The 27,826-nt window shown below is 37.4% G+C and overlaps 1 protein-coding gene across 6 annotated transcripts in view; it reads left to right on the top strand.

Moving 5' to 3' along the window:
* Nucleotides 1-11: 11 nt before the first annotated feature.
* RC3H1 (ring finger and CCCH-type domains 1) overlaps nt 12-27,826 on the top strand; it is a 106,644-nt gene continuing 78,829 nt past the window's right edge. For 2 of the 6 annotated variants that reach the window (XM_033428105.2, XM_033428101.2), the window contains exon 1: nt 90-301. The gene's annotated coding sequence lies outside the window, so the exon portion shown is untranslated. Of the gene's footprint in view, nt 302-27,826 lie in introns of all 6 variants that reach the window. The other 4 variants (XM_049715418.1, XM_004269776.4, XM_033428100.2 and 1 more) reach the window with 3 other exon arrangements.

A 27,826-nucleotide genomic window follows, 5' to 3' on the forward strand; every position in this document is an offset into this window, starting at 1 on the left:
TGGGGCGGGCCGGAGCCCGAGGAAGAGGAAGGGGACGAGGACAACGAGCGACGGGGCGGAGGAGGAGGAGGAGGAGGAGGAAGAGGAGGCAGACCAACAAGATGGCCCCTGCTGCAGGAGCAGCCTCAGCAGCAGGTGGGAGGCCGGAGGCGGCGCTGGCCGTGGCAGCGGCGGCCGTTGTCCGGCGGCCTGGGACAGAGTCAGAGTCGACGGTGGCATTGGCGGCGGCGGTGGCTGCCGCGGCGGTGGCGACGGCCGCGGGGACTCGGAGCTGAGAGGAGCTGCTGCTCGGACCAGCGCGGTGAGCGAGCGGCAGGCGGCGGCGGCGGCAGCGGCGTGGGGAGCCGGGCGGCTGCGGCCCGGCCTCCGTCGGAAACAATAGGCAGCCGCGGCGGGGCAGGGGCTGTCCTCGGCCGCCCTCGGCTCCTCGGCCGTAGCGTCCGCCCGCCCGGCCTCAGGCCCCGCCGGCGGCCGAGGGGCTTGTCAGTGCCCGGCGTCCTTTAGGCCTCGGGCCTCCGCGTGCCGCCTGGAGGGCCTGCCGGGGTGGGTAGGCCGTGGGGAGGTGCAGACGCCGCCCTGGTCGAGGGGAGGGCGAGGGAGGCTTCGGCCAGAGGGAGGGGGCCACAGGGCTGCCCAGCCCCGCTGTTCGTCCGAGGACCTTGGCGGGAGCAGAGTGCGCTCGGGAAATGCTTTTTGGATCCCCAGTCTGTGGGGGTGGGGGAAGTGAGGGCGTCTGTAAACAGGCGCCGCCTGCACCTCAAGGCTGCTCCCTCCCCCTCCCCCTCCCCCTTAAGCACTCCGGTTCTTCGGCCAAGTGGGTTTTACGATGTCTGTTTCCCTGGAGCTACTGCAGATCGAGCCCGATAGTCTTTTTTTCTTCTTGGCGGCGCTAGGGAGGTTGTGTTTGCAGGTGTTTTTCAAAAAAATTTAAGTGCAGCAACACCAACAATTCTGCCAGGTAAAATGTGATTATCAAGGGATGGAGAGAGATAGAGGGCTGAAGGATGTTCCTCTTTAAACATTTCTAGGCATCAGTTCTCTCTAAACATCAGTTTTGCCCACGTCCCGGTGAGAGTGGAACTAGGGCTCTTTTGGAACAGTAGATAATGTAACTCTTGACATCCCAGAATAGTCCCTGAAACTGGAAACAAAGCCGCTTGCTGGCAACGCGAAGACAAATTGTAATGTTTGAATAGAACTTTTTTCTTCAAAGGAACCGTTGTGAATTATTAATGTGCCGCATAAGAAACAATGTTAACTAGCATAAAATGGACCTAATGAAGCATTTTTTCAGGAGACAGAAGAGCTTCGTCTCCAGGCTAGAACTTCTTGTCCTTTTTTATAATTTTCAAAACTAGGAACAACTGTTCTGTATTGAATGTTTAGGCTGAAAAAGAGACAGCTCCTCATTATAGTTGCCCTGCATAGTGATTTCTGAAACTTCAACAGTTAACTACTATTTCTCCTAAACTTAATTTCTCAAGACATCTACCATGTACCTTTCCAAGTGAAGGGGGAAATTATCCAAGTTATTTCTATGTCAGTTTCTATACGTATGGAGAATTTATATTAAGATTGTTTGGATGTCTCCAAAAGACTGCTTTCCACTGTTTAATATTAAATTGCGTGGTCCATTTAGTTTGTGTTCTTAAAAGGACCTGTGCTGGGCAGATAAAATGCCAGTTAATATCTTTCACCCATTTTTAAGGTGAATTTCTAATTAGAATTGTCCGTATCTGTTGTAATTCAGAGCGTTTTAAGGTTATATGAAGTTTAATGGGAGGCACTGGGCCTTGGTTCTTCCACAAAAGTTGACAGTAAGTAGACTAGAAATTGGATAAACGTGGAGGTTGGACTGTTTTATTGTTGCTTAGGATTGAAGTATAATGGATGAATATGAATGACTTTCATTTTAAGCCTAGTATAAATAATGTGGATGTTTTGACTTTTTAGGTAGTGGGGAAAGAACAACTTTCACATGGCTTCTGCTGATGTGAATTTTCTGGGAATAAATTTCAAAAGGGACTTTTTTTTAAGTATTCAAAGTCATGATTTAATCAATCAATTTTTTTGGCTGAATTTTGTTAGTTGGTACAGAATGCAAGTAAACTCTATCTCATAATGATAACTTAAATTTATCTGTGACTCTAAACCTATTAGAATAATTGTAGTAATGTATGAATTTGTAAGTGGTCAGTGTGCTTTGTTGTGAAAACAAATCTTATGTTGTGTCAAGGACTAATTTACCTCATCATTTTCCTAAAAACAAAGATTTTTAAGTGTTAAGGTTTTGTGTTTGAAATTAGATGCTGACCCAGCAGTCATTGAGTCTGGGTCCCCATTTATGCTTGATATTGAATTCTGTTTTTATTTGTGTCAGACTGTTTTAAGATGTGATCCCTCAATTGTTATGTCTTCAATATCAGTGTTTATTCCGATTATGTCAGTTCAGATTTTCTCAAGTAATATTTAAGAATTTCCTTCCAAGAAGTTTTGGGACCATAGCTTAAAAATTAGATTTGTATTTTCTCGGTAATATTAAAAGTTAATATATGTTTGTTTCATTTGGAGAAATTTGAAAGGGTTTTTTTTGTACATAAAAAATTTTAAACAACAATTTTTCAAAGTACATTTGTTAAATGAGTAAATGAGTAAAAATATTCTCATTTATTCCTCCTAATTAGTCTGTAATATAGGAAGAATCTGAGGCTTAGGAGAAGCTAAGTAGCTATAACTAGCAAAAAGGCCGCTTAATTAATAGGCAAACAAGCTTACTCAAACCGAAGTCTTGTGACACAAATTAGATGCTTTACTATTGCTACTGCTGCCATATGTCCCAAGGTTAAACTTTGAAGCATCTCCTGTATTTACGGATTCCTTTTTTTTTAAAAACCATGAACTGTGTTTTGTAATACTGTGCTTGCCTTCAGCTCTAATATCTTTTCTATTATCATTATTTGTACACTGCCAAATTATTCACTTATAAGTTTGAGAACGTATTTACTCTTGTGAATTAACAAAAGAAGCACTTATATTTGCTTTTAGCAGATCTGAATGCCGTAAATATAGAAACTCATACCGTTTACATAGGGCAGATTTGTGGTATTGCTGTAATTGTTTCATGGCTTTAATTTGTTATATAAGCAGTTAGCTAAGTTGTACCTTTGAAATAAATACTTAGGAAAGTTTTATTTTTTTATTTTATTTTTTTAATTATTTATTTATTTTTGGCTGCGTTTGGTCTTCATTGCTGCACGCAGGACTTCTCTAGTTGCGGCGAGCGGGGGCTACTCTTCGTTGCGGTGCGTGGACTTCTCATTGCAGTGGCTTCTCTTGTTGTGGAGCGTGGGCTCCAGTAGTTGTGGCATGCGGGCTCAGTAGTTGTGGCTCACGAGCTCTAGAGCACAGGCTCAGTAGTTGTGGCTCATGGGCTTAGTTGCTCCATGGCATGTGGGATCTTCCTGGACCAGGGCTTGAACCCGCGTCCCCTACACTGGCAAGCAGAGTTTAACCACTTTGCCACCAGGGAAGGCCCTTAGGGAAGTTTTAAAATGACTTTAGTAGCATTCGGTAGTGTTAAGTCAGGTCAGCTAACATTTGGAATTCTTCATTTATAATTTTTTAAAGCCTTAGACCATTTAGAATTATGCAGTATTTTCTATCTCCAGATTTTAGAGCTTGAAATGGAGTTTGGTGGGGTCTAATCAGTCCACTCTTACATATATCTTGCCAATGGTTGGCACCCAGTAAAGTGAAGAATAAACTGATAAGTGATCCTTGTTTGGTGGACACTTCGGAGCAGGATGTTCCTTGGCAGGGTATACTGACCTGGTTTAGTTTTGGCTATGTCCATGCTCAGGAGTTGAGGTATTCTTTGGGATTGGATTCAAGTGGATTTAAATTCTCAAATTGACCTGCATCAGAACAGTCACATTTCAAAATCAGCCTGTTGGTTAGGATCTTCTTTAAGATCACCTTCTTTTTTGTTTAATCCTGGAGTCTAGACTGGATTTGGACTAGCCTTGGAGGTTATAGCATAATATTAATTTTTCAGCCATTTATATAAAGGAATTTTTCTTACTCCAAAGTTTTTTAATGTTGATTCTATACGTTTTCTCTTTTTTAAAATATTTATTTATTTATTTATTTTTATTTGGTTGCGCCAGGTCTTAGTTGTGGCGTGCGAACTCTTAGTTGCTGCTTGCATGTGGGATCTAGTTCCCTGAGCAGGGATCGAACTCCAGCCCCCTGCATTGGGAGCATGGAGTCTTAACCACTGCACCACCAGGGAAGTCCCGATTCTATACATTTTCAAGTGTGAAGTTTACTTAATCTGAAGTGATGTTGTGCTACATCTCCAAGACAGTTAGCTTTAGCATATTTATTTATATCCATTATTGGTCAGATTTGTGTCTGTTTACTTCTTATATTCTTATTTATTCTTTATGTAATGTTAGACATTTCTTATCAGTTCACAATATTTTCCTGATTGAGGTTTGAGAAAAGAATTCTAGTAAAAAATTTGAGTTCATCTTACATGCACAGTTGAACTGACTCAAATTATGTTCTGCCCTAGAGGAATAAATGTCTTAAGGTTCATTTATATTTATTTGAGATTGTTTATAAATGTATGTTTGATGTTTGTCAAGCATTTTAGCACTAATATCAGTACACACCCATTACTGTGCATATAAGGTAATAATTTAGTTTGTAATGCATTTTTTTCTGAATATCTCCAAGATCTAAATAGCATTTGAATGTGGTAGCAGTGTTTTTGAAGAAGAGTTCTACAGTGGTCTATATATCTTAACATAAATTTTTTTTTAAATGGAGGTTTAAATTGCATAACATAAAATTAACCATTTTGGGCTTCCCTGGTGGCGCAGTGGTTGAGAGTCCGCCTGCCGATGCAGGGGACGCGGGTTCGTGCCCCGGTCTGGGAGGATCCCGCGTGCCGCGGAGCGGCTGGGCCCGTGAGCCATGGCCGCTGAGCCTGCGCGTCCGGAGCGTGTGCTTCGCAGCGGGAGAGGCCGCAACAGTGAGAGGCCCGCGTAATGCAAAAAAAAAAAAAAAAAATTAACCATTTTAAAGTGAACAGTTCATTGGCAGTACATTCACAATGTTGTGCAACCACTACCTTTATCAAGTTCCAAAACATTTTATCACCCCAAAAGGAAACTCTTGTGCCCATTGAGCAGTTACTCCCCATCCCCCTCTCCCCCAGTCCCTGGCAACCACCATTCTACTTTCTGTCTTTATGAATATTACCTAAAATGATTTTGAGCCAAGATTGAGCAAGAGTGCTATGTATAATTGAAATTGCAGGAAAAAACTTTGGGATATGATTGTTAGGAATCAAAAACCACCTCATTCTTTACATTATTCTCTAATTACAGTAGGCATGCTGCCAGGGATTCTTTATGGAAGAAAAGTTGGAAGACACAGCAGTTCGAACTTTTCATCTTGATCACTCCAAAGAAGTTGTACTTAAGCTCTCAGACTCATTAGTATTTCCTCGTTGAGTTGTGAGAATTAACTAAGTTTTAATGTTCTATACAAATGTGAGCAATGAATAGTCTTATCTATAGCTTGTTTGGCTTTTGTTTTTTCTTAATATATAGAAGAAACTTGGAATATTAATAGACAAGGACTTATATGAGGTTATATTAGAAAATGATTGTTAGATTGAAACTCTTTAATCTGTATGAATCTAACTGTATTACTTTTTTTGGGTTTTTTTTGTTTTTTTTGTTTTTGGCTCCGTCGGGTCTTAGTTGCGGCACGCAGGAATCTTTTGTTGTGGCGCACAGGCTTCTCTCTAGCTATGGCACATGGGTTTCTCTCTAGCTGTGGCACGCGGGCTCCAGAGCACACAGGCTCAGTAGTCGTGGCACATGGGCTCCAGAGTGCATGGGCTCTCTAGTTGTGGCGCGTGGGCTCTGTAGTTGCAGCGCGTGGGGTTATTTGCCTCTTGTCATGTGGGATCTTAGTGCCCCGACCAGAGGTCGAACCTGCATCCCCTGCATTGGAAGACGGATTCTTAACCACTGGACCACCAGGAAAGTCCCCTAACTTTATTACTTTTATTCAGCTAATCTTTGAGCCTGTTTAGAGTTATGATTTGCCTGACACTCTGCTTGTTGAATAAATCTTTGAATCCTTGGTCTTGGGTCTATACCTGACTCCCTCCAAAAACATAGACACTGTTAACAGAAGCAATTGGTTTGTAGCTTTTTAAAATTGTTTGTTTGATTGAGGGAGAAAATAAACAGGCTTTTTTTCTTTCATCTTTGACTTAAATTCAAAATTAGGTACTTCCCCTAATTAAATTTAAATCTTAACATTTATGGTGAGAAGTGAAATACAGATTTTATGTTACTATTAAAGATTTGTAATATTTTACAGATACAGAAGCTCTAAGTCGGGAAGAATTTAAATTTTGATACTAATTTCCCCCCTTTTAGGAAAATTTTATTTAACTATTAAATTTAGTTATAAGAACAACTTAAAAAGTGATGGAAAGAATTATAACGAATATTTAGAACTCAATGCAGTAAAATTCCTGCTTTTCTTTAATACTGACTTTTTTCAGGAAATATCAACTCTGTAAATATTAATATTTCTATGTTTATATACATCTGATTAATCTTTAACAGTAATTTATTAGAAAGCTAGTGTACTAAATTAATACATTTAATCATAAAATAACATCTTTAAATGAGGTTAAGTTTAGAGATCTATGCTTGAAAGTATGGTTTAGTGGAACATATGTGAATGAAACAGGATCATTATATTCTTAGCTTTATTATAGAACAGTATGTCATCTAACCTGATCCCAATTTAGAATAAGAAGTAGACAAAAAGACCTTTATCACAAAGTTAATGAACTAAATCATCTACACTAAGGCACTGGCTTAGAACCTCTCTTGCTCTGTACATAATTCAAAGAAGCTTGATATTTTCACAGCAGAATTTAATCTGTTTTCTAATTTCACAGCAGATTAAAACATGCAAATTAGTTGTGGGAGTAAAGGTACTCTAGGTAATATGGACAGCAAGAAGGGTAATGAGGTAAAAATCACATTAGCATGGGACAGTTTAATACAGGGACATTTTTTTAGACTCTGAGTATATCATTAATTAATTATTGTATTCTGCTATATAACCTGTTGTCCCTGATGATAGATTCATTGTGGGAAAATTCACTTATGTTTTTGATTTTGGGAATCATAAAACTATATAAAGAATATATTAGAACATACACTTTGGAGTCAGATGTATCTAAGTTCCCATCTTTTATCACATAAGCTTTATGATTCTTCATCTCTAAAACCAGAAATGGTAATATCTTCTTTGAAAGGATTGTTTTGCAATTTAAATGAGTTAACATATATCTATAGTATAGTACCCATTCAATAAATGTTGTTTTCTTCCTTAAATTTTGTTTAACAAAAATCACTTTAGAAAGATATTCATCTAGAATATTTGAAAATTTTCTGCTGTCAATTGTTAGTATTCAAGATACAATTAAACTTTGTGTATTTATGGAGTTGGTGGTCAGAAATGAAATACCGTTCTCATTTTCTTTCCACATCAGTCTTTCATTAATATGGACCTGTGCTGTTTAATATCAGCCACTAGCTACATGTGACTACTTAAATTTAAAATTTTTAATGGATTTTTTTTAGAGCAGTTTTAGGTTTATAGAAAAATTGCACTGAAGGTATAATTTCCATATATACCTTCCCCCACAGTTATTTCTGTTAACATCTTACATTTGTTATAATTGATAAACCAATATTGACAAATTATTAACTAAAGTCCATAGTTTACATTACAGTTCACTCTTTGTGTTGTACAGTTCTATGGGTGAGATTGTCTTCTTTCACTTAGCAATGTACATTTAAGGTTCTTCCATGTCTCTCTGTGACTTGATAGCTCATTTCTTTTTATTGCTAAATAGTACTCTGTTGTATGGATAAACTTAAGTTTTAATTAATTAAAATCAAAATTTTAAATTCCTCAGTTGCACCAGCCACATTTCAGGGGCTCAATAGCCACATGTGGCTAGTGGCTACCATATTGGAAAATGCAGATATAGCACATTTCCATCATCTCAGGAAGTTCTATTGAAGAATGCTGATATAAACCAAAGTCCCGTTCTCCATTTATATTCACTCTCACAGAGAACTTACCATTTACATGGGCTCAATTTGTCCTAAGCCTACCTTTTCAATGTTTTTGCTTGTGCTGCCAGCAATCCTAAACTTGACATAATTTAAAATCCTTTACTCCCTCCAAAGAATCAGCCTTTCCAGATATTGTCCATTATAATATGGTTTCTTCTCAGGGCATCATCTTTTACTCCACGCTTCTTGTCCCTAAAATCTGGAGTCATCTTTTTCTTTCTTATTTTTTCTCTAAACCTTTTGAATATTTATCAGAGATGAACAGGTCTCAGAGCTAATAACTGGCAGAGTTGAGATTAGAATCTAGAACTCCTTTTTCTAGTTCTCTCTTGGGATCTCCACTAGTTGGGATGCTTTTACAATTAATTTTAAAGTTGCGGTCACTTTTGAAGAGATTATTGGGGACTGTTTGATTATGTACTATGTAATTTAAAATACTATAAATCAAAACTATAGAGGCTATAGCTATAGATTTAATAAATACTAATGTACTCATTCTTTAAAAAAGTAGAACTTGAAATGAAGAAGTTTATCTTATTTCTTATCTTAAATAAGAAATTTATCTTATTTCTCTATAATTCAGTTATTATGGAAAAATATTTTTTCTTCTGTGTGTGACCCACTTTACATAATAAAAATTAATTGCCTGTACTAATATGAATTGCCTGGTAAGGGTGAATAGAATTTAACTGAACATTGTTGCCATCCAAAATTCTCTATTGGTACTGATTTACATTTGTATTCTATTCAAATACTTTGTAAAATCCAATTTGGTTACCACATGAACTTGTACTTTCTTAAACATTATTTAAATTATCATGTTAAAGTTTCCAGAGCTCTTTTGCCTTTATTTTGGGGTAAGCTTTACCTCTACTTTTGCTGAAAATAGCTATACTGTGTAAGGTATTGATTTGATCTTCTCTGTATACTGGTTATGCTTGCTCAAAAGTTCATTTTTGTGGAGACATTCTGTTAAAGAGTAGTTGTCTTCCATGTTTAAGTACTGTATTTAAAAAAAAAAAAAAAGCCTGAATTTTAAACTTCATTTTGAAATGCTTTCCCTATAATTACTGCTCTTAAAACCCATGTTTTATATGTCAGCTTTTACATTAATTACTGTTTTGATTAAAACTGTCACTCTTTGCTCGAATCTGTCCTCTCTTTAAATTTATTAAAAACTTTTTTAAAACATAAGGCTCTCCATATATTTAGAAAAGCTGAGTTATGAGTTATCTGAGTCAGTTTTTTCAGAAATGTCATTTTATTATGTAGGTTTGCAGTTGACAAAATCTCATAAGGGCACAAAAGTCCCTTCCAATATATTCTCTTTCTACTGCGTTAGAAAAAATGAGGGCAGGAGAGAGAGAGGGTTTTTTGAAATAATAAAATCCTTAGAATAGAAAATGTAATATTTAAAACTCTTTAAAAGCATGTAAGAGTAACTTGGAATATCACAAAGCTTAGAACAGATAATGTCATGAAAGCATCTTTGAATATTGAAGTTGTAGTACCTATTCCCATAGTGATTGACGTGCATTATTTAATTCATTGTTCTCAGAGTGTTAAAACTTTAAGCATCTTAAGTGTATCATGACAAAATGGTGAGGGGCAGAGGGGAAAGAATGGGTGGGGAGTAAAATCCTGTCAATAGAATCTCCATTTTTGAGAGAGATTTCAGGTTCACTTGTTGATTTTTTTTTTTAGTATTCTTTTTTGTTTTTAAAAGACTTGGTTGGTTGGTTGGTTGATTTGTTTGTTTTAGAGCAGTCTTGGGTTCACAGTAAAATTGAGAAGAAGGTACAAAGATTTCCTGCATACTCAGCTGCCTCCACACATGCATAGCCACCCTTATTATCAACATCCACTGCCAGAGTGGTACGTTAATTACAATTGATGAACTTACATTGATGCTTAAAGTCCATAGTTTATATTAGGGTTCACTCTCGGTGTTATACATTCTGTGGATTTGCACAAATGTATAATGACAGGTATCCATTATTATAGTACCATACAGAATATTTTCATTGGTTTAAAAATCCTCTTTCCTCTGCATATTCATCCTTCCTCACCCCAGCTTCTAGCATCCACTGATCTTTTTATTGTCTCCATAGTTTTGCCTTTTCCAAAGTGTCCTATAGTTGGAATCATACAATATGCATTTAAGTTTCTTACATGTCTTTTCGTGATTTGATAGCTCATTTCTTTTTTAGTACTGAATAATATTCCATTGTCTGGTTGTACCACAATTGTACCACTGGTGGACATCTTGGTTGGTTGCTTACAAGTTTTACAATTATGAATAAAGCTGCTATAAATATCCATGTGCAGGTTTTTGTGTAGATACAAGTTTTCAGCTCCTTTGAGTAAATATCAAGGAGAGTGATTGCTGGATCGTATGGTAAGAGTATGTTTAGTTTTGTAAGACAATGTCAAACTGTTTTTCAAAGTGGTTGCCCGATTTTGCATTCCTATCTGCAATGAATGAGAGTTCCTGTTGGCGCCACATCTTGGTCAACATTTGGTGTTGTCCGTGTTCCAAATTTTGGCCATTCTAATAGTGTGTAGTGGTATCACATTGTTTTAATTTGCATGTCCCTGATAACATATGATGTAGAGCGTCTTTTTATATGTTTATGTGGAATATATAATATTGTATAGTTGGACTCATGCAATATGTAGCCTTTTCAGATTAGTTTCTTTATCCTTATCTTTTTAATCTGTCACTTCACTTTTAGCTTTACCTCGCTTATAGGTAGTTTTAAGAATGTGGTTAATTTTGGAGGTATACTATCTTCTAAAGATTAAGTACCAGCATTAAAAAATTGAACTCGGGCTTCCCTGGTGGCGTAGTGGTTGAGAATCCGCCTGCCGATGCAGGGGACACGGATTCGTGCCCCAGTCCGGGAAGATCCCACATGCCACAGAGTGGCTGGGTCCAAGCCAGGGCTGCTGGGCCTGAGCATCCGGAGCCTGTGCTCTGCAACAGGAGAGGCCACAACAGTGAGAGGCCCGTGTACCGCAAAAAAAAAAAAAAAGATTGAACTCATCTTGTGATGATAGATTCAGCTCTCTTACCTTTTATGTGAATTGTCCAACACTATCTTTAGAAATATGAAACTTGCTACAATCAAGTAGTGATATTTTTCAGTCATTTAACAATTGTTGAACAAATATATGCCATACAACAGCATACAACAGTATGGACTTCCTCTTATAGAAAGAGTTTAGAATGTATTGGGAACATCAGAGGGGCAACCTAATATACACTGGGCTATAAAAAGATTTCTTGAAAGAGCTTCCTGAGTTGAATGTGACTTAAAGGATGAATAGGGGTTTAACATCCCAGATTTAGGGGAATACTTGAGCCAAACAAGACCTAGAGTGAAAAAGAATATCTTGTATACAGGGAAACCTTCATACTTTTGTTGCTAGAGTATCAAATATGAGGCAGATGGTGGTGAAAAATAAAGCTGGAGAAGTAGGTGGGGGCCACATCCCCGGGGATCTTGTATGGCATGTTCAAGCACTTGGGATTGACTCTGCTAAGGCAACATCTAAGAGGTTTTTTAAATTTTTATTTATTTAGTTAGTTAGTTAGTTAGTTTTGGCTGCGTTGGGTCTTCATTGCCACACGCGGGCTTTCTCTAGTTGTGGAGAGCATGGGCTACTCTTTGTTGCGGTGCATAGGCTTCTCGTTGCGGAGCATGGGCTCTAGGCATGCGGGCTTCACTAGTTGTGGCACATGAGCTCAGTGGTTGTGGCTTGCAGGCTCTAGAGTGCAGCCTCAGTAGTTGTAGTGCACGGGCTTAGTTGCTCCACGGCATGTGAGATCTTTCCAGACCAGGGCTCGAACCTGTGTCCCCTGCATTGGCAGGTGGATTCTTAACCACTGCGCCACCAGGGAAGTCCCTAAGAGTTTTTGTTGATGTTGTTTGTTTTTTAACTTGAGATAACAAAATACATGCACTAAAGGGCAAAAATCATAGTGGTAGATCTTGATTACTTTTTACATATATACACTTGTGTAACCACCACCCAGATCAAGATATGCAATGTTTCTAACACCCAAGAATTCTTTCTACTCTTTCCCAGACAGTACACTCTCTACTGCCTCCCAGCTTTCCTAAGAGTTAATTCTGACTTCTAGCACTGTAGTCTGTTTTGCCTCTTCTTAAATGAAATCATGCATCATGTCTTCTTTATGCTACCTCTATAAATTAAATTCTACAGTAGGTGCTATTTTGTATCTGGCTTTGTACATTGTAATATCTGTGAAATGTGTCCCTGTTATATGTAACAGTGGACCAATTGTTTTATTTTTATCATTGCTGTATAGTATTCCATTATATGAACTTATCACAGTTTATGCATTTTGTTGATGGACATTTGGGTTGTTTGCAGTTTATTTTTGGCTTTTTATGAATAAAGTTGTTATGAACATTACTGCATAAGATTTTTGGTGGACATACTTAGTCATTCCTCTCATATAAATACCTAGCAGTGGAATTTATGGGTCATTAGTAGACTTTGGTTTAGCCTAAGGAGATACTCCCAGTTTTCCAAAGTGAATGTACCAATTCACACTGCTGTCAGCATTGTATGAGAATTTCGTATGCTCATATCATCTTTAATACTTGGTATGGTCACTAAACTTTTTTTTAGCCATTCTGGTAGGCATGTAGTAGATTCCCATTGTCATCGTAATTTAAATTTCCCTTGTGAGTAATGACATCTTATGACTCTTAAATAAGCGTATTATACACTTATTGGCCATTTTGATACCCTCTTTTGTGAAAGAGGATCTTTCAAGTCTGTTGTCCTTTTTTTAAAATTTACTTATTTTATTTTAATTTTATTTTTGGCTGCGTTGGGTCTTCGTTGCTGCGTGCAGGCTTTCTCTAGTTGCAGTGGGTAGGGGCTACTCTTCCTTGCGATGTGCGGGCTTCTCATCATGGTGGCTTCTCTTGTTGTGGAGCACGGGCTCTAGGCACGTGGACTTCAGTAGTTGTGGTGCGTGGGCTCAGTAGTTGTGGCTCATGGGCTTAGTTGCTCCATGGCACGTGGGATCTTTCCGGGCCAGGGCTCGAACTCGTGGCCCCTGCATCAGCAGGTGGATTCTTAACGGCTGCGCCACCAGAGAAGCCCTATTGTCCTTTTTTTTAATTGAGTTTTTTGTCATAGAAGAAAACCATAAGTGAATGACCAGCAGCTGTGAGGAGTGTGGATGAAGGCAAGAACAAAGCTAGAGACAGAGATCAGTTAAAAGGTTACTGTGTGATCCAGGTGAGAGAGACTGTATGCTGTATGAGAGCAGGGACTTTGTTTCATTCAGGGCTACATCTTTAGATCCTAAGACACTGTCTGGCACATGGTAGGTGTTCAGTAAGTAATTTTTGAATGAATGAACACAAACTTCAATCAGGGAAGTAGAGATGGAAAGGAAGATATAGATTTAAGAGATAATAGAAAATTTTAATAGAGGTAGAAGAGGACGGAATCTAGGATGATTACCAGATTACCAGGTGTGTACATTGAGTGTCAAGTTATATAGTGATGTAACTAAAGAAACGAAGGCTACAGAAGGAATTACAAGTTAAAAAAAATAGGGACAAGTTAATTACCATGTGACCTTGCACATATTACCTAAGGTTTGTGCTCAGTTTCTTCAACTCTAAAATTAAGATATAATGATATGTAATATCTAATAATAGGGTCATTGTGAGGACTGAGATAATGCATGCAAAATTTAGAAGTGCCTGTCATATAAAATATACTCAAAAAAGATTAGAGATAGAAACAATTGAAAATCCCTGTCTTCATGGAGCTTACATTTTAGTAGTGGTGGGTCCACACTGTAACAAAATAACTAAAATAAAGCATATTGGATGGTGAGAAGTATTGTGGAGAAAAATTAATCAGGAAAGAGATGGGAAGCACAGATTGTGGTGGTAGTGTGATTAGGGTTGAGGGATCAATTTTAAATAAGGTGATCAAGTAAGGCCTTCCCTAAGGGAATTCACATAGTAATATGTGTAGGGAAATGGGAAAAAGGTTCAGGGTTAGGAGAAGAGCGGGACAAATTGTTCGTAATTTAAGATAAGAAAGCAAGGCTCCCTATTTTACCAAAGAATAGAGTGTAATAATAGTAGATTTATTTGTTTATTGTGCAAACCCACAGCAGTTAGGCTTGTCCCATTCTTTTATCCTCTCTTCCCTGTAATACACTACATAAACCTAAGGACGAATTTATACCTTAAAAGATCTTCGTTACATATATTGGAGGAAGTGTTTTATGTTTAATTCTGACATTGTAGCAACAAATCAATAGGTTCTCTAACAGTAGCTACTACTTGGGAACAGCAAAATATCTTCTTACAATTTATATAACTGTTTCAAACCACTTGATATGTGTAAATGACATACATTATTATAGGCTTCTGTGTTTGGACTCCATGTAGCAATTCGTTCATTCTTTTAAAATCAAAATGAAATATTGTCTGGGATGACAGTCTAGAAGTAGTTCTAAAATGGAAAATGAGTCTATCCTTTTTTTTTTCTTTTTAAGCATTATTTTTCAAGTATGCGCAATTGAAAATCATTGGAAATAGTTGGAATTCTTTCAGGCATATTCCATAAAAATAAACAGTGATAAAAATGTCCTTAAACCTTGGCCAGTAGATTATGGGGACAGTTTAATAATACTAACATTATTGTTATTTTACTATTATTAAATATGTTAGATTATATCTTTAACACAAAAATTCCCTAGGTCATAGTATACACTACATATCACCCAACCATTGCAAAAGAAGTATGCTCCATATGCAGCTTGCCTATTCTGAATAATCTGCATGTTTTCTCTTTGCTGTCCAGTTCTAGAATCAGTCAGAGCCCTATGGTATCTACCAAGTGCCACAAGGAAGTCTAGGACACAAGCTCCCTCAGAAAAAAAGCAGGAACAAGTAAAAGTAAAGCAGTAGGGGCTATTAGTGTGACACATGTGCTGCTTTGTTTTCTTGAGTAAAGAGGGAATTCTTTGTTCCCAGTTTTTGTTATTGATACTTGTTTTTTTTCTTCCAGTTCAGCACCAGAAATCTGCTACATTCCAAATCCAAGTGTCATCACTACTCCAAAATTGAGTTCATGAAGGGTAGCTTTCTAACTGTGGTAGATTGAACTGGAGTGTTTTGTAACAGCTTAGTGATATAAATGTAGAACAATCTAACAAATATGTTGAGTGAAAGAAGCCAAAATACAAAACACATACTGATGATTCATTACATAGAATTTTAAAACAGGTGAAAGTAATCTATAGCATTAGAAGTTAGGATAGTAGTGGCCTTTGAGGAAGAATAAAGAGATAATGATTGGGAGGGATGGTGAGGGGACTTTCTGGGGTGCTGGTAATGTTCTATATCTTGGGTATACAAGTATGCTCACTTTGCTTACTATGTTCATTGAGCTGAACACTCTTGATCTGTATACTTTTTATGTGTGTATGTTATATTTCAATACATTAAGTATCTTAAAATATTTATAAGATTAAGATTAGGGCTTCCCTGGTGGCGCAGTCGTTGAGAGTCCACCTGCCGATGCAGGGGACATGGGTTTGTGCCCCAGTCTGGGAAGATCCCACATGCCGCGGAGCGGCTGGGCCCGTGAGCCATGGCCGCTGAGCCTGCGCATCTGGAGCCTGTGCTCTGCAACTGGAGAGGCCACAACAGTGAGAGGCCCGCGTACTGGGAAAAAAAAAAAAAAAAAAAATTACAGCTGCTGAAAGTTGGAAGACAGTGGGAAAAGTACAGGATTTGGAGTTGTAGGTTCAAATTATGACTAGATCACTAAATTATCCAAGTAACTGTTTTCAGTTTTCTTTCTTTCCTTCATTGATAAAGTAGAGGAGATATCTCAGAAGGTTGTTTGAGGATTGAATGAGATGATTTGTAAGTGCTTAGCACTCAAATCCCCCTCCCCCCTCCCACAGTTTTGGGATAGAGGGGGAAAGATTTGAGGAGTATATAAAGAAGTTGTAGGTAGGTGAAAACAATTATAACTTGCTGAAGATGACTAAGGTGATGCTGGTAAGGGAGGTTAAGTTTTTCTTTATATCGTAACCAGTAAAGACCAACAACTTGGGAGTATCTGAATCATTTTCAATATTAAGAGTTAATAGTGCTGCCCTGGCACGTCGACATGGAGGACTGTTACACAGATGACAATTTATATTCGGTTAGAATGTAATACGAAGTTTCAGATAGATTTAAATTGAGCCTAAGTAGTACTTTTTTTTTTTTTTTTTTTTTGCGGTACGCGGGCCTCTCACTGTTGTGGCCTCTCCCGCTGCGGAGCACAGGCTCCAGACGCGCAGGCTCAGAGGCCATGGCTCACGGGCCCAGCCGCTCCGTGGCATGTGGGAGCCTCCCAGACCGGGGCACGAACCCGTGTCCCTGCATCGGCAGGCGGACTCTCAACCACTGCGCCACCAGGGAAGCCCAGTAGTACGTATTTTTAAGTCTAAAGGATTTGTTATCCATGCTGTGCTTTGAAAATATTACCGTTTTGATACATTTGAATGCTCTTCCCTGTAGTTGCTGATAATTTATGCTGCAAGAATAAGGAGCTAAATTTAGGCATGTTGTGTTTGTGAAGGTACTTATATATATTAGTAATTTTTAGGCCTTAAAAAAAGAGAATAGATTCATTCTATGAAAACTTTGTAATTCAACTGAGGGAACCTTTCACATTCCAATGTCAGTTTTTCATTCAGTATTACTCTTTTCTCAAAAGGCTATGATGAAATTTATAAATGTAAAATTGTGTCTTGATTATATAAACAATCAGATATCTATTATTGATTAACAAACCACCCCAAAACTTAGTGGCTTAAAACAACAACCATTTTATTTGCTTACAATTCTGAGTTAGTGCATGGGGCTAAGTTAGCCACAGGTGGTTCTGCTGCTGGTCTACACTGAGGTCACTCATGCAGCTTCAGTCATCTGGAAGCTAAAATTGGGGCTGATTGTTCTAGGGGTCTGAGCTGGGACAGTTTTTCTCTGTTCTGTTGGTCTTAGCTCAGGTCTAGCTCAAGCCTTCTCACATAGTGGCACCATGTTCCAAGAGTGGAAGTTGCAAGGTTTCTTGAGGCCTATGCTGTGAAGCTCTCCAAACATCACTAATGCTATATTCAACTATAGTATTCAAAATAAGTCAAGGCCACCCAGATTCAAAGTGTGGGGGAAAAGATTCTATCTCTTGATAGAAAGAGCAGCAAAGTCAAATTACAAAGGGGCATAGCTACAGGGATGGGAGGAATTGTGGCCATCCTTGCAGACTACCACAACAAATGATTAAGAAACCTAAAGAGAAGGTCTTAAAATAGTAAAGTTAGACAAACCTGGGTTGGAATCTCAACTCTACCCCTTACTGGCTGTGAGACCTTAAGAACATTGCTTAACTTTTCTGGGCCCTGATTTTCTCAAGGGTGTGATAATATTTTGCAAGGTTATTATGAGTATTAAAAGTTAATGCAAAAAAAAAAGATAATGCACTTTAAGTTTTTAGAATGTTTTGACCCATAGTAAATTCTATTGTTATTTTAGAATTTGCCATTCCTTTAAATCTCCATTTGCTTGTATTGCTCACTTATTACCTGAACCTGTGATAATCTCCTTCAAAGATAGGAATGCCAGCATAGTTTGCTACTAATAAGTGGTGTCCCAGAGGCCCTCTGAAAGATAACGAAAATTGAGAAGTTTTTCCTCTGTTTGCCAGCTTTGATGTGTTAAGACTCATTTGCTCATATTAGAAGTTGTCTGCTTAAAATATAAAACGAAAACCTAGGTTTTATATTTGGGTACCTAAGCCTTGAGTTATCTCCCCACCTCCCTCTTCCAAAGTGGAAATGTGTGTGTTCATTGTAAAAAGGAACTGTCAAGATTTTTAAAAATTGCATTTACACCTCATAAACTAATTAATATTAAACTGTTTGGGATATAAGAATACTTGGGTTTTTAAGCTTTTAATGTCTTTTTTTTTTGGGGGGGGGGGGGTTTTTTTTTTTTTTGCGGTACGCGGGCCTCTCACTGTTGTGGCCTCTCCCGTTGCGGAGCACAGGCTCCGGACGCGCAGGCTCAGCGGCCATGGCTCACGGGCCCAGCCGCTCCGCGGCATGTGGGATCTTCCCGGACCGGGGCACGAACCCGTGTCCCCTGCATTGGCAGGCGGGCTGTCAACCACTGCGCCACCAGGGAAGCCCTTTTAATGTCTTTTGTTTATAAGTTTCTGTTTTGTAGTGTTTAGGGAAGAAATCATCTAAAATTGGCATCAATTGCTAATAATATTAAATTCAGAGTTTATATTTTGGCCACAGAGAATTTGTCATCATGTTGCTGATGTTAGGTATCTTTTTTCCCCAGTGCTTAAGGTGGAAAGTAAGATTATTGATTTGAGACTTTCTTCTTTTTTAATATAAACAGTTAAAGCTATAAATATCCATCTAAGCCTTGCTTTGGTTGCATCCCATGAGTTTTGGTATGGTGTGTCTTCATTTTCATTCATTTCAAAGTATTTTCTAATTTCCCTTTTGATTTCTTCTTTGACTTACTGGTTATTTAGCAGTATGTTGTTTAATTTCCCTGTATTTGTGAGTTAAAGTTATTTTCTGTTTGTAATTTCATTCCATTGTATGCAGAGACTATAATGTTTATGATTTCAATCCTTTTAAATTCATTGAGACTTGTTTTATGGTCTAGCATATGATCTATCTTGGAGAATGTTCTGTAAGCACTTGAAAATAATTCTCCTGTTGTTGTACTGAGCATTCTGTGGATGTCTTTTAAGTCTAGTTGGTTTATAGTGTTATTCTTGTGTTATATATTCTTGTTTATCTGTGCATGTTACTTTTGGAAAGGCCCTAGGTTCCTTCCCTAGCAGCTTTCTGTTAGCCCAGTTGACTTTCTATTGGCAAAAACATAAATATTCCAGCTTGATAGCTTTGCTAATGTATATTGTCTGGCTTCTTCTGTATTAGAACCATAGAGAAAATAGCAAGAGAGGAAGAAAACCCAAGACATTCTCTGATTTTAAGGAACTTACAGTCTAGCAAGTAGTGGCTTTCTCTGTTGAGGATACCTTTAACATGGATACCACATAAGAAATTGTCACAGTAATCCAGGTAAGAGAGGTTGGCAGCCTAATGTAAGGATTTAGGAATGGATGGGAAGGTTTCAAGAAACATTAAAGAAATAAAATGAATGGGACATTATGACTGATTAGTTGAGGGGGGGAGCAGGTTTGAGGAAAAGTGAATAGTGAAGGATGTTCCCTATGCTTCTGTCAACAGGTAAGTCACTCAATCATTAACATAGGGAACAAAAAGTTTGGTAAAGTTGAGATGGTTTGAGACCCCAGTTGGACATGGATGACTAGTAGCCAACTGGTTATGTGACCCTGGCACTCAGAAGAGAGGCTTGAACTTTTGGAAGTCATCAGTATCTAGTTGGTAGTCGAAAGTTGAAAATAGTTGAAGTCACTGAGGGAAATTTTGTAGAGAAGAGAATTGAGGAAGGAATTCTGAAGAGCCACATATATTCCAAGGATGGGCAGAGAAGGAGAAGCCTTCAACAGGGACACGTAAGGAGTGGCCTGTTAATTAGTGGAATACCTGGACAGTGTGCTGTTATAGAAGCCCCAGAGGGACAGCATTTGCAGGAGTAACTGGTCAGCATTATTAAATGCTGTATAGAAAGAAAGGAGATAAGGACTGAGATGTGACTGTTGTATTTCATAAGAAGGTTGTTGATATACTTGTTAAGAATAGTTTCAAAATCGTGGTTGGAATAAAGTGATAGTTTGCAAACTGAAAGGTGTGGGAGAAGAGAATAGAGACTAGAAGAAGACAGGAACAGGGACAGGGATTGAGTGACTTTTTTTTTTTTTGATTAAATAAGACAGGGTGGAGATAGAAATGTAGTATGTTTTTGGTTTTGTTTCTAGTTTTTGGGTTTTTTTAGCTCCTCTGCAGAAACATTTAAGCATGCTGGTGAGGAAAGAACTAGTAAATTGGGATACATTGAAAAAACAGAATATTAGTGTTGTCCCTTAAAACAGCAGTCCCCAACCTTTTTGGCACCAGGGACCAGTTTCGTGGAAGACAATTTTTCCACAAACCGGGTGGGGGGGGGTGGGTTTGGGATGGTTCAATCACATTACATTTACTGTGCACTTTATTTCTATTATCATTATATTATAATATATAATGAAATAATTTTACAACTCACCATAATGCAGAATCAGTGGGAGCCCCGAGCTCGTTTTCACTTGCCACTCACTGATAGGGTTTTTTATTTTTTTTAATTTATTTATTTTTATTTTTTGGCTGCATTGCGTCTTCGATGTTGCATGTGGGCTTTCTCTAGTTGCAGCAAGCGGGGGCTACTCTTCATTGTGGTGCACAGGCTTCTTATTGCGGTGGCTTCTCTTGTTGCAGAGCACAGGCCCTAGAGTGCCTGGGCTTCAATAGTTGTGGTGCGTGGGCTCAGTAGTTGTGACTCGCAGGCTCTAGAGTGCAGGCTCGGTAGTTGTGGCGCACTGGCTGGCTTGTTCCACGGGATGTGGGATCTTCCTGGACCGGGGCTTGAACCCGTGTCCCCTGCATTGGCAGGCAGATCCTTAACCACTGCGCCACCAGGGAAGTCTCTGATAGTGTTTTGATATGAATCTGAAAGCAGTTGATTTATTATGGTTTCTGTACAGTCAGACCTCTCTGCTAATGATAATCTATATTTGCAGCCGCTCCCCGGCGCTAGCATCACCATCTCAACTCCACCTCAGATCATCAGGCATTAGATTCTCATAAGGAGCGTGCAACCTAGATCTCTCACGTGTGCAGTTCACAGTAGGGTTTGTGCTCCTATGAGAATCTAATGTTGCTGCTGATCTGACAGGAGGTGGAGCTCAGGTGGTAATGCAAGCAATGGGGAGTGGCTGTAAATACAGATGAAGCTTCACTCGCTTGCTTGCCACTCACCTCCTGCTGTGTGGCCCAGTTCCTAACAGGCCACAGACCAGTACCAGTCTGTGGCCTGGGGGTTGGGGACCTCTGTCTTAAAATGTCTCAGTTTCACTGGATTTCTCAGGAGCTTTATAGATTAGTATTGAACAATCTGAAATATAAATTTATGAGACAAGTTAAGTTTTCTTTTAATTGTGACCATTTTCCCCTACATTCAAGATTACTGAGGACTTGCCAATCAGATTTGTCATTGTGTTTCAAGATAACTTCTGGGGATAGGTGGAGCAAACTTCCTCCTTAAAAAGGAGCCGTTATTCTAGCAGGAGGATGGATTTCAAAATGTGACCTGAGAAACTATTTAAAGTCTTGTTTAAATATTTGGCCTAGCCTTCAAATTTTATTCATGTATTTTTTGTATTGGGACTGAGTTATCTTTATGGTTTAGAAAAGAGCCTTAATTAAGCAGGCATCAGTTTTCTTTCTTTTTTTTTAAGCTTATTTTCTTTTTCTTTTTTTTAGGATATTTAATTTTTAGAGTAAAATGAATTAATACATAGAAAGAGCTCAAAACAGTTCCTATGCATTGTTATTGGTGGTGTTATTGTTTTTTAGCAAGTGTTATTATTAAGAAGAGATCAATTTTCACAAAGAAAACAATTTTCAGACACTTGCATTTAATTTGAAAGCAGTTGACATGATAACAGATCAACTAAAATGCTTAGCGTATTCCAAAATGTCTGATTTTGGTTATTAGTTCTTATTATGTCCTTGATGTTTGGACTGCCACTAAATGGTGAGGACATATTTACATACAGTGTATGTAATATTCAGCAGAATATTAATGCAAAGACTGAAAAAATAACCTTTTCATGTTTTGCTATAACAGGTCACTTTCCCTGCCTACTGCCTCACAGTTCCTTTGAAGATGATGCTTTTGAGTCTGGCCTTTTCATTCTACTACCTCTTTAATAACTCTGATGTCCTATTCAGTGGAGTACATTTTACACACAGTGTGGAACTTTGCTATGTAGAAGAGAAACCTGGAGCTTCAAACTATGTACACAAAGTCAGAAACTGTCCTTCACTTGCAGTGTTTCAACTTCAGATCAGGCATTTTCTCTGTGAATGGTTTTATTCTTCCTTACTGTTTCTTCTTCTAAATTTGGCATTAGGTTGGAGGTAGACGTGTTTCTTTTTGTCTTTCTGAACACTAGGAAAGTAAGCCACCTAAATTAGCCCTTTGTAGCTTTCTCAACCCTTCTTTATCAAGTTCTATTTTCCAGGTGTTTCCTCCTCTAAATCAGAAGCCCTTCTCTTTATACTTGTCCCAGGTATTTGTCAATATTTGTACTGACATTAGTGTATTAAGTTATTTATATCTAGGATGATGTGTACAATATAGGGTTACAATTCAATCCGTTTATTTTAGGAAGAAGTATTTTTACAATCAAAATTGGGTCTTCACAGGGTATTATTGCTGGAAAAACCTTGAACCTCCAAAAATCACACACTGTTTCATCTGTAAATTAATTAATACTCTGCTGAGAATTATAACACTGAGTAGTGTTATAATAAGCCTTCATTTATTTTTATTCTTTTTGTTTTTATTTTCTGCTTTTAGCTTTATTTTTCAAGATAGTTAATATTTTTCTCTTCTCTGATGTTTCCCTGCTTGTTGGTTGCTATGGAAGTGTCCCAGAGAAATGGCAAATTAAGTTAAGGCCAAAAATAATAGTTAAACGCATCTCATGGGGTAGGATGGGATCAAAGGAGATCCAAGATTTTCTTTGTAGAGACAATAAGGTTTTGTTTGTTTGATGTAATATCTTACTCAGGGCAACTTACACTTTAAATTCACATAAGAACTGAGTTTTAGTTTCAGCTCAAAAATTTATTAGCTTTGGGCAAGTTATTTAATGCTGCTGAAGCTCAAAACGGGTATAAAATTGGTATAAAAATGCCTCAGAGGAGTGACTAGGCCAGAGTAGATACTTGATGAATTTCAATTTTCATATTTCTTCCTCTAAATCAGAGACACATAAAATGAACCTTAATAGAGGAGATGGTAAGTAATAACTTTTTAACAATTTTTAAAATGTCAGTTTGTAACATTTAAATGAAATCTTCAAAGCAAGTATAATTTATTTAGTAGGGTTATTGCTGTGCTCATAGAACAATCTGAAAGGTGTCTTTATATTTTTAAATTATTACATTAGGGCTTCCCTGGTGGCACAGTGGTTGAGAGTCCGCCTGCCGATGCAGGGGACGCGGGTTTGTGCCCCGGTCCAAGGAGGATACCGCGTGCTGCGGAGTGTCTGGGCCTGTGAGCCATGGCCGCTGAGCCTGCGCGTCCAGAGCCTGTGCTCCGCAGCGGGAGGGGCCGCAACGGTGAGAGGCCCGCCCACCGCAAAAATTACATTAAAAATTTGAAAACTAAGAGTTTATAAAAAGCGTTTAATGACTATTTAACAGTTTTATTAAAGTATAATTTACATACTGTAAAATTTACTTATTTTAAGTGCACAGTTCAGTGATTCTTAGAAAATTTGCAGAATTGTGCAACCATCAACACAATTCAATTTTAGAACATTTCCATCACCCCTAAAAGCTCCCTTGCCTTAATGAGTATTAACTTTCACCTTACAGAATTTAAAAGTACCAGCTTGTGAGTTAGGCTGGACTGAGTTTGAATCATAGTCCTGCCACTTACTAGCTTTATGTCTTTGGGTAATTCTCTGAATTTTGGATTCTTTATCTTTAAAATGGAGATAATAATTACATTACAGTATTGTGGTGAACATTTACTTAATTAGATACAGTATATAGAGCACTGAAAGTGCTGACACCTAGTTGGTGCTTAACAAATAACTGGTTACTGGTGGTGATTTGTATTGTGGTTTAGATTTGTGGTAGACATTTAAATGAGAGAAGCACCTGAAAACACCTAGCATAAGGCCTGACACATGATTTACTTTCAGAAACCCAAGCTCTGTTATGCATCGTGTCATCATAATTTTGTCTGTAGTAGCTCTTTGGGAATTGGTTTAATCACGCTTAAACCTTAAGGCTCACAACATGTAGTTGTTTGTTATTTTGCAGAGGCATGGATTTGAATTGAGTAACTACAAGGCAGCTACGAGACTTAGAGTTTGATGTCTGCAAACTAGTCACTTAGCTGGTGGAATGAGTCACTGGTCTTATTGTTTACTGTTCATGGAAATAATTTTCTTACTCTGATAAGATCTTATTTCTTTGTAAAAAAGAAATAAGCTCTGAAAAAAGTCTAATGATCGTATTGATTAATTTTATTAACATAAAAGTATAGAGATTTTTCTTTTGAGTTTTAATCAGAACTTAGAAGTTGGGATGACGTAGTAAAATGTCAAATGTCAGATTCTGTATTGTAGCTCCTATCAATGACATGAAGAAGGCAAATAAAACCACCTTTTAAATGCTGTCTATGCACCCACCTACTGGTGTAAAAATGTATATTTTTGGGGGGAAGTTATATTTTTTTAATTTGGGCTTTCTTCAAGGTTGGACTGATTGCTATTTAATTTGTGTGTATTCTGAATTATCTATTATGAATTATGAACAGTAAGATCACTAATTGTTGTCATTTACATAGGAGAGTAGACCTTATGGTAAACTAATGGGAAAGTTAACCATTGCTCTGAACACTGAACAGCAGAGTCAGTCTTGGATTTTTTAAGACATAAAGAGGATTCATCATTCATGCTCTGTTTATGATTAGGAAGGTTCCAGTAGCATTATTCCTAATGAGCTAGATTTGGGCTGACCCCTAACACATAACTATTTATCTGCAGACGTTGAGCACATGTGCATTAATTAATAGAATTTTTTTTTTTTGACAAAACCTTGCTCTGAAGAAGTTTAAAGAATCTGAATGTTGGTATTTAGTAATTTTATCTCATATGTTTACTCTTGACTGAAAGAATGTTTGTTTATTACATCCACAAAGCCATATGTCCTGTGTGGTTTAGATATGTTTTGTGGTTGAATAACTGTCTTTGAGAAGCTTGGAGAATGTTTGGAAAGATGACTTTGGAGAAAGATGTTTAAAGAATGAGGAAGTGGAAATTCTTCTTAGACCTAATAACTACAATTGATGACACTTTGTAGTCTTTAAAAAATCTTTGGTTTATGACTTTGATGATTGAAATAGAATCATCAAAGAGCGACTTACTGTTCTTAACCATCAACTTTCCTAGGCGAAATCAAACTTTTAAAATACTATTTTCCCCTTAGTCTCTCAAACCTATCTTTATGGTTAGACGAATGCTTATATTTTTAGTGACGATATGGGTGCTGATTCTGAATGTTAACTCTATCAAGTTTGTTATATATCTCTAAGAACTATTTTACTGGAAAATTTAAGAGGTTAGAACTCTATACTTCATTTTACTAGGTTAATACAGATGGAAATGATACATAAAAGTAATAAATTATACTAGTTCTTTGAAACATAAATTCTAGAAAAGTTATTAAAGCATTTTTAATTAATTTTAAAAAGAAATAAGTTTTGATGATTTGGCTGTCCAAATTTGTAAAAGGTTAATTTTATAAGGAAAAATATTTTGAATAGCCTTATAGTAATTTATCTTAGAGCCTAAATTGTGTTCTAAATGTGCTCTTCTCTTATTTTCATTCTTTCAAATTTTTTGCACTTATATAAGTAATTCGTGATTATATACATTTTGTAAGTTGCCCAACTGTGTAACTGCTGTTAAGTTTGTTAGGTATCTTTCCAGACCTTTTTCTTCATCCATTTATATTCATTAATACCAAGACTAATACATAGGATTTTTTTCCCTAACACAAATGACATCGTATTTATTGGTCTTAAAGTTTTGCTTTTACTTAACGTTTCTACATGCTTAACTAATTCTCTTTTTAATTATTCCATATGTTTTCATAGTATAGGCATACCCTGTATTAGAAACAGTAAAGTGGGTCACCTCCTGCCTCTTCAGTGCCTTCACATTACTCTTTACATTATGACCAAATACCAAACTATGAGTTAAAAGATCCTGTAGTTTTTGGTTCCTTCTAATTCTTTAGTCTCATCTCATATCTTTCTCTTTTGCTCTCTGTTTATTTTGTTTTGTTTTGTTTTGTTTTGTTTTGTTTCTGGCTTCCCTGTTGCTTTGTTTTTTTTCAAGCTCCCCAATTGTATTATATTCTGTCTAGTCTCAGAACCTGTGGTTATGCTTTTCCTTTACCTAAAATCTACATACACATATTACGTATTATTCTTTCCATAACTTTTATTCAGCCTTTGTCTTCAAATCTTAACATAAATATCACTTCTGCAGGGAAGCAATACCCTACCCACAACCTCACCCCCATTTGGTTAGATTATCTCAGTTAAATGTGCTTATATCTCCCTGTCCCTTACCTGCATATCATTTACCATAACTTGCAGTCATGTTATTTAGTTGTATCATTATTGTTTGTGTAGCTAATGAAGGAAATAATGTTAGCCCCATGCAGACTTGGAATGATTTGCTAACTATTTTTTATCTCCAATACTGGGCATGTAATAAAGACCAATAAAAATTTTTTTGCAAGTAGCTAATGTTTAATTTTTACTGGGAATGGAAAAAAGATTTCTGGGTATAATTTCTCAGAAAAACTGGTTTAATGAAGAAAAAGAAGAGTTGTAAATAGTAGCATTAAAATCCTTTTTTGCCACTTAATGTATATTTGTAAATCAACCAATCTGGATAAAGAAACTAAAAGGAAAGTATAATGGCTTATCTGTGGAGGTGGGGTGGGAATGAGGACTAGAGAGGTGGGAGACAGCCCTGGGAGGGAGATATTTCACTGTAATTATTAAAATTATTTTTGACCCACGTGATCATATATTACTTAACCTTATTTTAAGAGTCTGATGAGATTGTGGTGTAAATACAGAGAAAATATATGTTCTTATAAATTATTGCTTTTATTTTTTCTATATTCTTAAGTTTTCAACAGTTATTTTATTTCAATATGCCTGGATCAGTGATTCTTATCTTCCCTTCCCCTCCCTCTCCAAACAAAACACATCTTTAAGAATCTGATAAGTCATGGATCTTATTCCTAGAAGAATGAGCATGTTGTATATAAACAGCTTTATGTAGCATTTCCAAGGTTGATGGATACCTTAATCTGTGCCAGATATTGTTAACTGTAGTTTTAATATGCAATGATATTTTTTAATCTTTCAGATATTCAGTGATGGCTTTATGTTCAACGTAATCCAGTGGGGGAGCAGGGGATACTAAAAGTAGGATTCAGGAAACTTTCTGATCCTGGCTCTGCCATTATTAAGCTGTATGACTTTGAGTGAAGCTCTTTTACTTGTCTTTGGTATCCTCCATGTCAAGTTGGTATAGTGGAAAGTGCATAGACTGGAATGTCAAGTACTGGACTGAAGTTGATGTGTTTTGACTTTGCCACTTACTACCTGTATGACCGTGGACAAATTCTCTGAATGTTATTTTATTTCTCTGTGAGAAGAAGGAAAATGATTCCAACTTCTTTGGGTTTTAAAGATTAAATGAAAAGAGGTGTTTGAAAAAGCTTAATAACACTTATTACTGATAGAGATAAAAAT

Source organism: Orcinus orca, chromosome 1 (assembly GCF_937001465.1).
Source record: "Orcinus orca chromosome 1, mOrcOrc1.1, whole genome shotgun sequence".
NCBI lineage: Eukaryota > Metazoa > Chordata > Mammalia > Artiodactyla > Delphinidae > Orcinus > Orcinus orca.